The sequence below is a fragment of the Lethenteron reissneri genome, chromosome 8 (assembly GCF_015708825.2).
Source record: "Lethenteron reissneri isolate LAM-NWPU_2019-01 chromosome 8, ASM1570882v1, whole genome shotgun sequence".
NCBI classification, from domain to species: Eukaryota; Metazoa; Chordata; class Hyperoartia; order Petromyzontiformes; family Petromyzontidae; genus Lethenteron; species Lethenteron reissneri.
In genome coordinates, this window is record NC_083786.1 from 12,162,938 (window position 1) to 12,175,302 (window position 12,365).

Here is a 12,365-nt window from a genome sequence, read left to right on the forward strand (position 1 = left end):
TACCTGCCTTGGTCCATGCTCACAATTATAGCGTGTATGGAGTTTGCATGCAACGTTCATGTTCCCAAAAGTTTAACCAGGAAAATGTTCCTATTGGAGTTCTACTAAGGTTTATTTTTCCTGTAAAAAATGGATGCAAACCTCACAATTCACTTTTGTGTCCACCGCCATTCGTGAGTAAAGTACAACTAACAAACGTGTTCCCGTGGACAATAATACATTCTCAAAAATAGATATTTTTCAAACGTTGAATCAACACAATAGCACGCGCGAACCCTCCTGTTGAAAGCCAGACGGTGTTTATTGCCGGTATTGTCCAGCAACTTTGCCGTTCTCTCTATTGAAAATCATTCAACCCTTGATTGTGTTGATGCTTGCTTTGTGAGGGGAGAAATTTGTTTTTCCATTCCCTTGATGTGACAATTTTCCTCAATTACCTCGTTTCTTCTTTAAATTAAAACAGGTTGGGACAAAATATACCCCTGTGTGTGTGTGCGCGCGTGTGCACGCGCACGCTCCTAGCCCATTTATGGACTGTTATGTAGATTTGACGACGTGCGGCTAAATTGTTGGGATTCCTGCGGTGTGATGCCCCACTTTGCGAGGAACAGATGCACAGCGCGACCAGGCAGCAGAAGCAGCAGCAGCTGCTGTCTGCGTTGTTTACGCGGCGTTTGCACTCCGACAGAGAAAGGGCGTTGGGTGGGGTGGCAGCCACAAATGATGATGATGATCATAGGGCCCCAGACGAGCTGCCTTCGAGAGCCCCACGGGAAGGGGTCTGGCCGGAGGAGACAGCGGCAGGGAGTTTGTGGAGGAGAGAAAGAGAGAGACGGGGGAGGGGGAGGGAGGATGGAGTAGGGAGGTGACGAGACAAGAGGGCGTCCAGTTTCGCTGTTCGGGTCGGCGCGTCTCAGAGACCGCGGAGTGGCAAGAAAAGGCGTTCAGAGGAGCACAGAAAGACGCGCCTTCGGAATGGCGAGACTGGACGAGAGAAGCAATGCGTGGCGTTTAGAACAAATAACAATCTCATTTCACCCTGGCCAACGATAACGGTGAGGCAGAGGCAGCGCGGTGTTCCATGCCCCTTGCTCTAAGCAGCAGCAGCAGCAGCAGCGTGTGCCCTGCCCTTGATTCCCAGCGACGTGGAGCGTCTCCACCCATCCCGGGGTTTGACTCTTTAATAAAGCTCCACTGACCAACGTGGTGAAGTATGGTCAAACGTGACAGTCATGGCATGGAGGAGGCCTTCATCTATGGATGGATTGATAAATGACTAAATCATATTTTTTTTACTCTTTGTATTCACAAATATTAATGGACTCGAATGGCACATTTGACTGGGAGAAATTAATAATAGTTGGCTAAGTGGAGGGAAGTTGGTCATAGCAAGATAGCGTGGGGGTGATGGAGAGTGAAGTTATTTTCATTTATGGCCTTGAGCCATGACATCACTTGCGTGTGATCGAGGTGCGTTGTGTGCTATCAGGCACCGATCTGCAATGCAGCATAAACAGCAACCCCCGTGTTTGTCGCTACGTATGTCTATGCGTTGTTAAAGTGGACCAACCAGAATGCTTAACATTGTCCAAGACATCCAAGATCTTTTGCGAGAATTAACCATCAAATACTGTACCGGGCTCTTGGCCTATGACCAAATCACCCCGAATACGCCTCACCTCGCCTGACCTCCACTGACCTCACCTGACCTCGCTTCACCTCGCCTGACCTCGCCTGACCTCGTCCGATCTTGGAAGCTAAGCAGATTTCAGCCTGGTTGATTACTTGGATCGGAGACTACACACTCAGCGTTTACCAGGTGTTGTAGGCTTGCGCTACAAGGTGGCAATGTAACGTCTACAGCATATGCAATGGCATTGCAGCAACGACTTCTTCTATTAAACCATGGGGAGCTTCTCGGCTTACCCTCCTTGTATCCATGTACTCAATCCTACACGAAGTAAAAACTCATTATTATTTTAAAAGCCAAACATGCCAATTGCAGGACCTTCCGGGAGCGGAATCTTGAAGCTCATTAATGCTTTTACGAACAAACAAATGAGATTGTTGTAATTATTCGTATTATCATCCGGTGGATTTCCCTCGCACGTGCCAAAAACAAATGGAATTTGCGAAACATCCCATCGCAGGACTCTCTTGAGACTCCGCAGGGCATTGCTGAGCAAATAAGGGCACGAGCCACCATCAACAAGCTGCTTAGCACGGAGAGTGGCCACAGGAACAGCGGGCGAGCAGACAGACAGAGGTCGTGATCGGCAGTTCGCTTAAGGACGAGAGCCCAGAGCTTCATCAGTCTCGTTACAAAGGGCTGTGCCATCTTAGAGTCGTACCCCATCACCCCCGCTGCGATGCTACCGGCTCGGGCAGTGTCGTAGCGTAGTTTGTGCGAAAGAGCAGATGTATGGCCCACTCAACGGAATGGGAAATTAACCCGGCGTTATTTAAATACACCGTCATTATTACCAGCCATTGTCTATACACTGATGGACGAAGGCATTCCCATGCCGCTGCCATCGCTCTGCGATGCCACAATCGCTGTCGCCCCTGCGCATAAGGCGATCTCGTTGCTCCATCTCCGTGGGTACAGCTTTGTCCTCTTGGGCACATTTGACCCCTTTGGCTGGCATTCTGTCGCCAGTCTCTTCCACCGTACGTCATCCCTCCTAGCCATGATGCGCCTTCATCCAAGCCACCTTATTCTCCTCCATGATCAGCATTAAAGTTGTCATCTTTGAATCTCCTGCCCATTGGCATCGCAAAAATATTCAAATCCTGCAAAAGCACAGAGCTCACATGTCTTCCTGGACATATACGATGTGACTGTACACTTTATTTAACAATACCTACGGAGGATGGCACTAACGCATGTCGTATGTTGTGTGTGTGTGTATGGTCTACGTGCCCATGATGGGAATTTATATAATTTTAAAAATGGTCCATTAAAGTATGCACCTTCACGCTTGTTACTTTATTTGTTTAAATATAGGAACTTTTAACGAGGCGAAAGTCAATGCACTTATGAGCCAATGCACTTATTCAATTATATGAAGTAATCAGCGGCGCAGAGACAGAGCTTCAAAATAAACCCAACGTTTCTTCTGCGCTGCTACATTATTATTATTAATAATGATTGTTGTGATATCCTCGCACTGACATTCCTTGTTCCACTGCTTCATATATATCGGGCATTAAAGTGATTTACGTTATTCTCATCAGAAAGACGCGTCACTGCGGATGACATAGTGCGGGAGGATGATTATAAAATGACATTTCTTGACATTTCCATTCTCATCCTAAACTGATAGTTTCTTAAGTGAGCCGCAACTGATCAAAATACGTATTTTTTTTTAAAGCAACCCAATTTAATCTGTGTCGCGAGCAGACCAATTTGCCTCGTGATTTTTATTTATTTCATCGCAATGTCACCCTCGCGTTAGGCCGCGCAACAAACAGCCAAGCACACAGATGTCCGCTGCCTCTTAATCCGGCACCCCCTTTGTTGCCTCCTTGCATGGAGCGTGGTTGAATATAACACACACACACACAGACACACACACACAGACACACACAAATCTGTTTCGTTTACAATGGAAGGAAGTGTGTTTGGCCGATCTTGCATCTGCGGGCGTGTTTTTGTGTGTGTGTGTGCTGATAATGTGGCCATCTGCTGCCACACACAAAAGCCACAGAGGGCTAAGAAGGTGGATGTTGCTCTCTGACAATAGGGCACAGTGATGCTATGCAGGAAGCCAGCTGGAAGCCCGCACGCCTGCTCACGCACAACCTGTTTACTTGCACTTGCTTGCCTTTCGGCTTCCTCTGGGCAGAGGTGTCAAATTGAAATGTTCTCTTCTCTCTACCGCCCCCACCCCCACCACTCCCGGCCTGTGCTTCCCCACGACAATGTCCCCAACCCCCTCGTCAATGTCCCCGACCTCCACGCAGTCCAGGGTCCCGGCAGTGAGCGAGAGGGCAGCAGCGGCAGCAGCAGGGAGGGGTTCACACCCACACCTCCGGCACGAGCACGCGAAGCCGCATGCGGAATGAATATGAATGTCACTTCAAAACATGAGCACCTTACAAACATCAAGGAGGCATTAGAGACAAAAATACCGAGGGGAGAAAATAACACCCGTGCATTAGCGTGTGGCTGTACTCGTGAGTATTCGATACGTTCCGCTTCAAGCTGCACCGTGAGATGAGGTCACACCTGATGACATCATTGGGAGGAGAGGGAGCGAGAAGGCAGCCACTTGCGTCTCTGCTGCCAGGGCACAGACGTCGATACGAATAGTTTTAGCACTGATTTTGTCTCCCAAGTTTTGGCCAACCATTGAATACATTTGGCCAATTTTCTATAAAGTCCCTAATGGCAACACTGCTCTACACTAAAGTTTTGTTCGTATTAGATGATTTTTACGTGAGTTACCCTGACCTCGTGCTACAGACATAAACACAGACAGAACGAATGCATTAATGCTTTGAATCTTAGTGGAAAAGCGTGAGGAGCTGCTTTTAAGAGTAGCACTCACCGTCGAAGGCTAACCGCTAAAGTAATATGCTGGTATCGACACAGCCAGCTTTCTTGCGCGTCCACAGTGGTTTTAATTTTCTTTCATATGGAGAGGCTGGCCTCAGACATTAATGTTTAATTTCACTATTGGCTGATGGTTCCCAGTAGAAATTAGAATAGCCTAGTGCTTGTTTAGACCATGACTTAGGTCTTTAACAAAGCCTACTCATTAAAAACAATCTATATCCACCCATTAAAAAAATACCATAATTTATCAGTCCACTGCTGGATGAAGGTCTCTTTTCACTATGTGGGGCATAGTTTTTTTTACCATACTTCATCACACTGGTTAGTTACAGTTGTTAAAGAAGGATGCCCATGGCAGGTTCAGGTATCACTCGCCACTGATGTCAGCTTTGCCTGGGTTCTCTGGCTTCATATCGCAGCCACTGCTGCAATCACTGCACCGCAGTCGTTACGTAGATTCTTGTACAACTGCAACCACGAAGTGTGTTCTCCCCTCGGGAGGGCTTCTGCAGTATGGGTCCATGTTGTTGTTGTTCTACCAGCACTTGATGCGGGTAATCTCGCTTCACAACGACAAACTCATCTCGTCCATTCCAAAGCAATGTACGTGCTCATATCACTTCAAGGAGTGAATTGTCAAACAAAAGATCCCAACAACAAAAATCAGTTGCCATTCACACTGTCACGTGCTCCTAATTACCTGCCTGTATTTATTTTGATGACGCTGCTATGTAACTGCCTTACAGATGCCCCCCGTAGTTCCAAAGTCACAAGAAACAATTAAGCACAAATATAATTAGATTTGTTCTTTAACAGAAGGCACAAAACCGTGGATACTTTTTGAAACTAGACTTACCATATTAAAAAAACCTCTGCATCTTAATCACATGCTGTGAGCTCCTCTTAGGATTTGGCCCAAATTGACAAAACCTCTGCCTCGCGTGTCTTCCAGCATAACTTTCAGTACGTGGAGCGAAACGTCGGACATCGTGCCGAACAACGCGCGGAATGACCCGAAAACGCACCGGAGTGGCAAGCGGCACGACCGCGACAAACCCAGGCGCCGATTAGACGACGACGTCACTGCGATGACGCAGAACGTGAACATTGAGGCCTCACATTTGTGCCAGACGAATTGTTTCGTACGTGGCTCCCAAGTAGCGAAGCAAGTAAACCGAGCCCACACTCCGTCTTGAAAATGTTTTCCGATTTGGACACGGGGGTGATTGCTTTTTCATGAAAAATGTTGTTAATTTCATTCGTTTCAAAGTCTATGGAAAAATCCCTTACCATTGTAATCCTCGTTCCCGTTCTCGGTGTCTCTCTTTTGATATAAATAAAGAGCATGTGACGAACGCATTATTGCATTACTTGCTACAATATGTCTTCGGCACGACGGCCTCTTACATGCATTATGTTGACGTTGAAATATGCAGCCCGTAAACTGATGTTGTGCAATTTAAGGGAGATGAAATGTGATTTCACTTTCAATTTCACTCCATACTGGTATCCTCTAAGTGTATTTATTCAATCTTAGCACTGTGGCAGCTAAACACAGTTTTATTTATGGATTATAATCGTCATCGGTGGCTGTCGCCGTGCAGCGGGGAAGGCTGCACAAGTAATGCTCCAGGCCCTGAATGCTCAGATTCAGGGTTCAACTCCTGGCTCCCCGTGCTGTGTAGTCACCACACAAATGTGGGCTGTACGGGGCTTTCTCTGAGGTAAGGGCGCACCCTGCAATGCCGTGCTCATGCCGCTGCTGCTGCCGCCAGAAAGGCCTCCACCAGAAGAACGTCGAGAGAGAGCTCACTCTTGAGGATATTTGGCCTACTCTTCCACGCTGGCCACACACCTTGGAGGAGGCGGGAGTGTTACTCCACCACATGCGACCTTCCCGGTCGACTAATCGTGGCGTACTTGTTGATACCCGCTGGGTGGACAGAGGCGGGGTGGGGGCGGATTAAAGAAACGTGCCACCAGTATTTCGACTGCCGTGCCAGGGAGGCTGAATCGAATCGGCGACCTATGAATTGCAAGTCCATTGTGCTGATCAGTACGCCAAAGCAGCATCTCTCTCCTTTAAGGCTGCATTCAGAAATGTAATCCCTTCCCCAAGCAGACATTAACGATTTCACGTTACTCTTTATAATCGTCGGGCATTGGGGTCCATTTTGTCTGGCCAAATCATTCATCTGTTTTCAGGAATAATGCTTCACAATAATGAGAATTGTGTCTTTGTAACCACACAAGACGCAGCTTAAATAAATAATCCTCAAGAAGGTGCGAGGCATAAGAAAATACAACAACAAAAAAGATGGATATCTCAAAATGTTTCCCCGGATGGTTCCACTGAGACGTTACATTCCACTAACAGGCAATTGTGGCACTCACAGGGACATGGATATCACATCCAAATTAGTTTTTGTGGGTAATGCGGAAATTTGGCAAATTTGGCCCGTAGTCATAGCGCCAATTCCGAACGTAACAAGCTCTCTCAGCCTCATTAGGGTAACCAGAGTTGCATGCCAGTTGGTAGAACTCTGTTGGTGAAATGAATTGCACCTCCGCTATGGTGCAGGAGACACAATGGAAAGGAGTGAAGGGTCGCTGTCTACAATTATCTCCGTTGTACAATCGTGTGTACGCTTAAACAAACAATCCCATCAACATTACCAGAGGTCTGCTTTTAATTCCAGGACCCAAACCCAAACCGCAGCAAGGACCTAACCCAGGGGCCACCAACCAAAATCACAAGAAGAGACTTTTTTTTTTCAAATTCCGTAAAAGAAGAAACCTCATCATTACAAGAGCCGCAATGCACGTGAACCAGAGACGGTCCTAATCAGTGACGAGTCACTAAGCAGTTACCGACCCCTGACCTAACCCATGTTCCATGTGGTGTTTTTGGTTTGTACTGTGCGTTGTCAGGCATGATGTCCGACGTTTCACTCCATGTGCTTGCAGCTTGTTAAGGAACTGAGTTCAGCATGTGGAGCGAAACATGGCACATCATGCTTAACGGCACGTGGTACAACACTGACTACACATCGGATATCTATGAAGCAAAAACCTCGAAAAACTACCCAGTCGTACCTTTTTCAGGTGCCAACTCTCAGCTAAATGTTCATTTGAAAGCACATTATATCCTGAGCATGCTCACTTATTTATTAGCTTACTGTCAATGCCACGCCAAAGTATGCCAGTGCTGTGAGTGAGCAATTGCAGGGCTTCACCTTTACATTTTATCACATACTGCTCAGCTAATCACAGGCACAAGGGCATCAACTTTATTCAATGTGGCATCCGAACCTTTTGACTTTTTTGGAATAAAATGGTTCTTTCTCTTAGCCTTAGATATTTCTGCAGAATCATACGACTTAAAAAAATTAAATACATTTTTCGCAGAGAAAGGACATTGATTGTAAACGCATTGCACATGCCCTGATGTGCTGAACCATTTCACTCTCAAAAGTTGTTTCTTCTTCTTCTTGGGGAATGGGAAACTTTTTAAACACTCGTACGTAAGATTGATGTCCCACGTTATAAAAGAGATAACACTATAAATGTATTTTTTCCTTGCAATTTATTTTATGGAAATAATTCCACAACTGCCTTTTGCTAGTGTCGATGATTGGTGGTGTACAGGCACTGGCAGTTTAAAGCTCACTCATGCAGACAATCTCTTGAAGGCGAAACTGAATCTGCTCGTTTGTGAAACAGAACAGGAGAGAACACGATGCTTATGTTCAACATTTCCCTTGCCTCTGAGCAGATCTGGCACTGTAATTGGCAACACGTTTTATTATAATTCTCATAACGCCAACGGAATCTTAGCTCAGGATGAGTAAAGGTAATTGGCAAATGTCCCTAAAGCTGTATTCTTTTTTATAAATACAGATTGCTGTGGTTTTGAAGACAGATTTTGCCTTTCCTTAGCTAAGTTATAATCAGACGTTGATCATGAACTTGAGTCGATCGTACACTTACAGCCCTTTGCCAATCCACTGCTGGATGGAGGCCTCCCCATGCTGTGTCAGTCATGTGGCTGGTTTGACCATACTTCACTGGAGGACCAGAACCAGTGCAGGTATCACTCACCACTCATGATAGCCATTGCCGGGAATCAAACTCAGATATTCATGTTCGTGGTGCTGGATGCAGACCACTGGATAACTGCTCCCGCTCCTCCTAATGTAAAGGGTGAGTCTATAGTCTTGTGACCACCGTTAAACTATCAAAAACTTAACGTATTTTTAATGAGGTTTATTTAAAACAGAAATGAATATGCAAAGTGAAATATTTTTTTAGTGGTCAATTAATTGGGGGTCACAAGACATCTAGACCACCACCCCGTACGTACAAAGTAAACATATTCACACCCATGGGATGCTAGACGAGGTATCTACATGCGACGCGAGTGTAAAACATCTCATAACGGGGTCTACATTTAAACTCCATTAAGCAGAAACATACAAGCAGCCCTCATCCCATGTGTATCCTATACCATTAGTGCAATTTAGAATATCAAAGTGTTCTTTTTTGTGATAATTATATCTGCTGTATCTGACCTCTGTATTTTTGCCATGATTGGTCTGACTTGGCCCGTCGCAATGCAACATATTATATACTTTTTATCTCTCTCTATATCTCTCTATATCTCTCTATATAGCTATATAAATCAGATCTTGTGTTGATATTATTGTGGGGGTGGGGGGGGGGGGAGGTAGTGAGATTAAAAGTTACCAAACATTTTTACAGAACGTTCGGGTCAATATTTTGCACAACACCTCGGGCGCAGGTAAACACGTCCTCTTTGTTTGTGCTCACATTTGTTTTTGTTTACACTGATTACGCCTGTGAACAGGTGGCAACAGGACGAATGCTTGCCTCTCAATTGCCTGCTGCCTGCACCTGGGGTTCAGAGTCACATTTTGTCCCTGGCTGCTGCTGCTGCTGCTGCTTGGCACAGCCAGTGATGAGTGTGCCTTCCCGTGGAGGGGACATTAAGGCAGCTGCATGAATCCTGTTCCCTCTTGGATATTAAAGTGCCCACTTAACGAGTGGCGGCGCTGGGCTTCCAATCACAGACGCTGCTGCAAGTTTTTCAAATTTCTCACCGCCACCGAGTGCGCGTGCGTCGTTCTGAGCGGCGGTGGGTTCGCACAGCGCCACGAACCCGGCCACCCGAGTTCGATTCCCGCGTCACAAAAAGTCAGACCCCCCCCCCCCCTGAAATATGACGTCACAAAGCTCTGCCCCCCACCCCAAAAAAAAACATGCTTCAAATCGCTTAAAACTATTGTCATTGTAGTGCGTATTAAATGTGCCGCTGCACTATGATGTAGGAGAAAACATTTATTAAATGTTTTATTTAATTAAGTAGAACGTCGATTTAAAGCTTTCGTGACTGCAGGAATTCATCTTCTTGGTTCTTTCGGTAAAGTCACGTAGAAGGGAAGTAATAAATAATTTATTATGTTTTATTTTTATTATTTCATTACTTCCCTTCTACGTGACTTTACCGAAAGAACCAAGAAGATAAGTAGAACGTGTTGTCTATATTTATTTAAAGTTGCGCATTTTGATGTGACGTCACATTTCTAAACCCCCCCTCCCTCGTCACACATCGTCACAAATGTCTGACCCCCCCCCCTCCCCTAGGTGCGTGACGTCATTTATGGACGGCCCCATAGACGGCAACACCGTACACCGCCTTAAAAAAATTGTCAGGACACTGCTGCAGAAGAGTTTTGAGACGCAGGCAAAGCTTCATAATAATACAAATTAAAAAGATGGCATGGCCTTGTTTCACGAGTTTGTAAGTGTGACGAGTGAGCGCGAGAAGTGGAGTCTTGCCGAGGAATGCGCTCCACGTGTCTCTCGCCCCCCCACCCCCCACCGTGAACGAGGAGGCGCGAGCGATTTCACCTTCCTTGCTGCTTTAAATAGGAAAAATGAACGCACACCATGCTCGACCTGATATGAAATATGTTCGTGAAAATTGCCTCGGTGGTGGTGGTGAGCAAAGACAAATAGCTCAACACATTCTTCAATAACACTGCCCTAAATATGTATATATATATACATAAGTGACGCTTCGGGTAGTGGCCTTGCTTAATAACAATTATAGAATAGATAACGTTGCCGGCAAAGGTAATTCCTCATCACTTCCTCTTATAAAGAAATGGCATTGCACGGAACATCACAGTATTCATTTTTTGTTAAGGCAGTGATATTGAGGATCACATTGAGTTTTTTTTTATTCTATTTGGTATCAACATGTTTGGCCTGCTCATGAATGTGCTCATACTTTTGCAGCTAATTTGTGTCAATCCACTGCTGTATGAGAGATATTTGGTCATACTTCACCACGCTGGTCAGTGTGGTTTGGTGATGGTGAGGTTTTGGAGTGGAGAACAACAAATGACGTTCGTGCACTCTCCTCTACTCCAACTTGACACCAACTGCACGTGTCCTCCAGGCTCAAACATGCTCTGCTGACTATTGCTCACGAGATGGGGCACATTCCGCCTCATTTGGTCGTCGGCTTTTCGCCATTAATATCAAACGTCGTTGACTTTTCCCTTTCACTTTCCGGCATTTGCTCAACTTTCAAACGCACCGGCTTCGCGTACAATATATATAATGGGCTCGGAGTTCCCGGTCAAGGTTGCTAAAACTCTGGGGAAAAGAAATCTCAATCCGCCACTGCGTTTGTGTGCTGCAGTGAGCGGGAGTGTGGGCCAGCTGCCGTGCGATCGTGTGGATAACCCCGACCTCTGCCACCCAGCGTGGCCTGTGCGAGCAAGAGGCTAAGTGCCCCATAAAACGCTTTTCACCTGCCTGGGCACTGCACACAGACGTGACCTTTGCCGGAGGACGTTTTCGGGAGTCGATTTTTTTTATCTCTCTCAGGGTTGTGTAGCAGTGAACTTAACACACGTGACGCTGCATGTGGCTGCCACTCAGAATAAAAATGCAGTTGAAGGGAAGGGAACGCTAAAACCTAACCTTGTAGCCACAACTCTAATATATGTCCCAACATAATCATGCTCCTGCGATACTGCACAGGCACCGGTGCCACAGCCACGGTTACGAGATGTTGACTCCCTCGCCTGGTGTGCAGGAGGTCGTGGATTCTACCCCGATCCTGACGCCTGCTGCTGTATATTTGGAATATGCGTGTCTCTCTCCCCGTGGTCGCGTGGATTTTTCACCCGGTCCTCCGGTTTTTCCCTCGACGTTTATAAAAATGCGTTTCGAGCGTGTCACTGCTCTCCCAAAATACCCAGCACTGCCCTCTGACAAACAATGCACCCGTGAGTCACACCTCTTGAGCAAAGCGCGTTAAGTGAATACGTAAATAGATGCGGCAATGAATGCGTATCGCATGTAACTACTCTCAGGGATCTGTGACCAGTGAAATAGCGGAGGTAGACATTGATCGAGCATGTGCTCGAGCGCGTTAGGTGGATATTTACATCGCTGCATCGTGAGAGAAGGAGGCCACCACGGCTGATGGCGATGATGGTGATGATGAGTGAACCAATTAATCGAGTTGTCAACGTGACAGTTATAGTGTCGGCCATGGAGGAAGCTGTTGTGTTCAGCACAGGCACTCCCGAACCTGCCAAGCGAACAGGAAAGGGCCCCTCTGCGTGATTTCTTTTTTGACAACTCGTAATTTAGCGTTGGCAAGCTATTTTTTTCTCTCTCTCTTTCCAAAAGTGGAGACGTTATGTTCTTTGTGATGCCGGGATACAATAGCTTCTTCCACTTTTTGAATTGTCTAAAACACTCC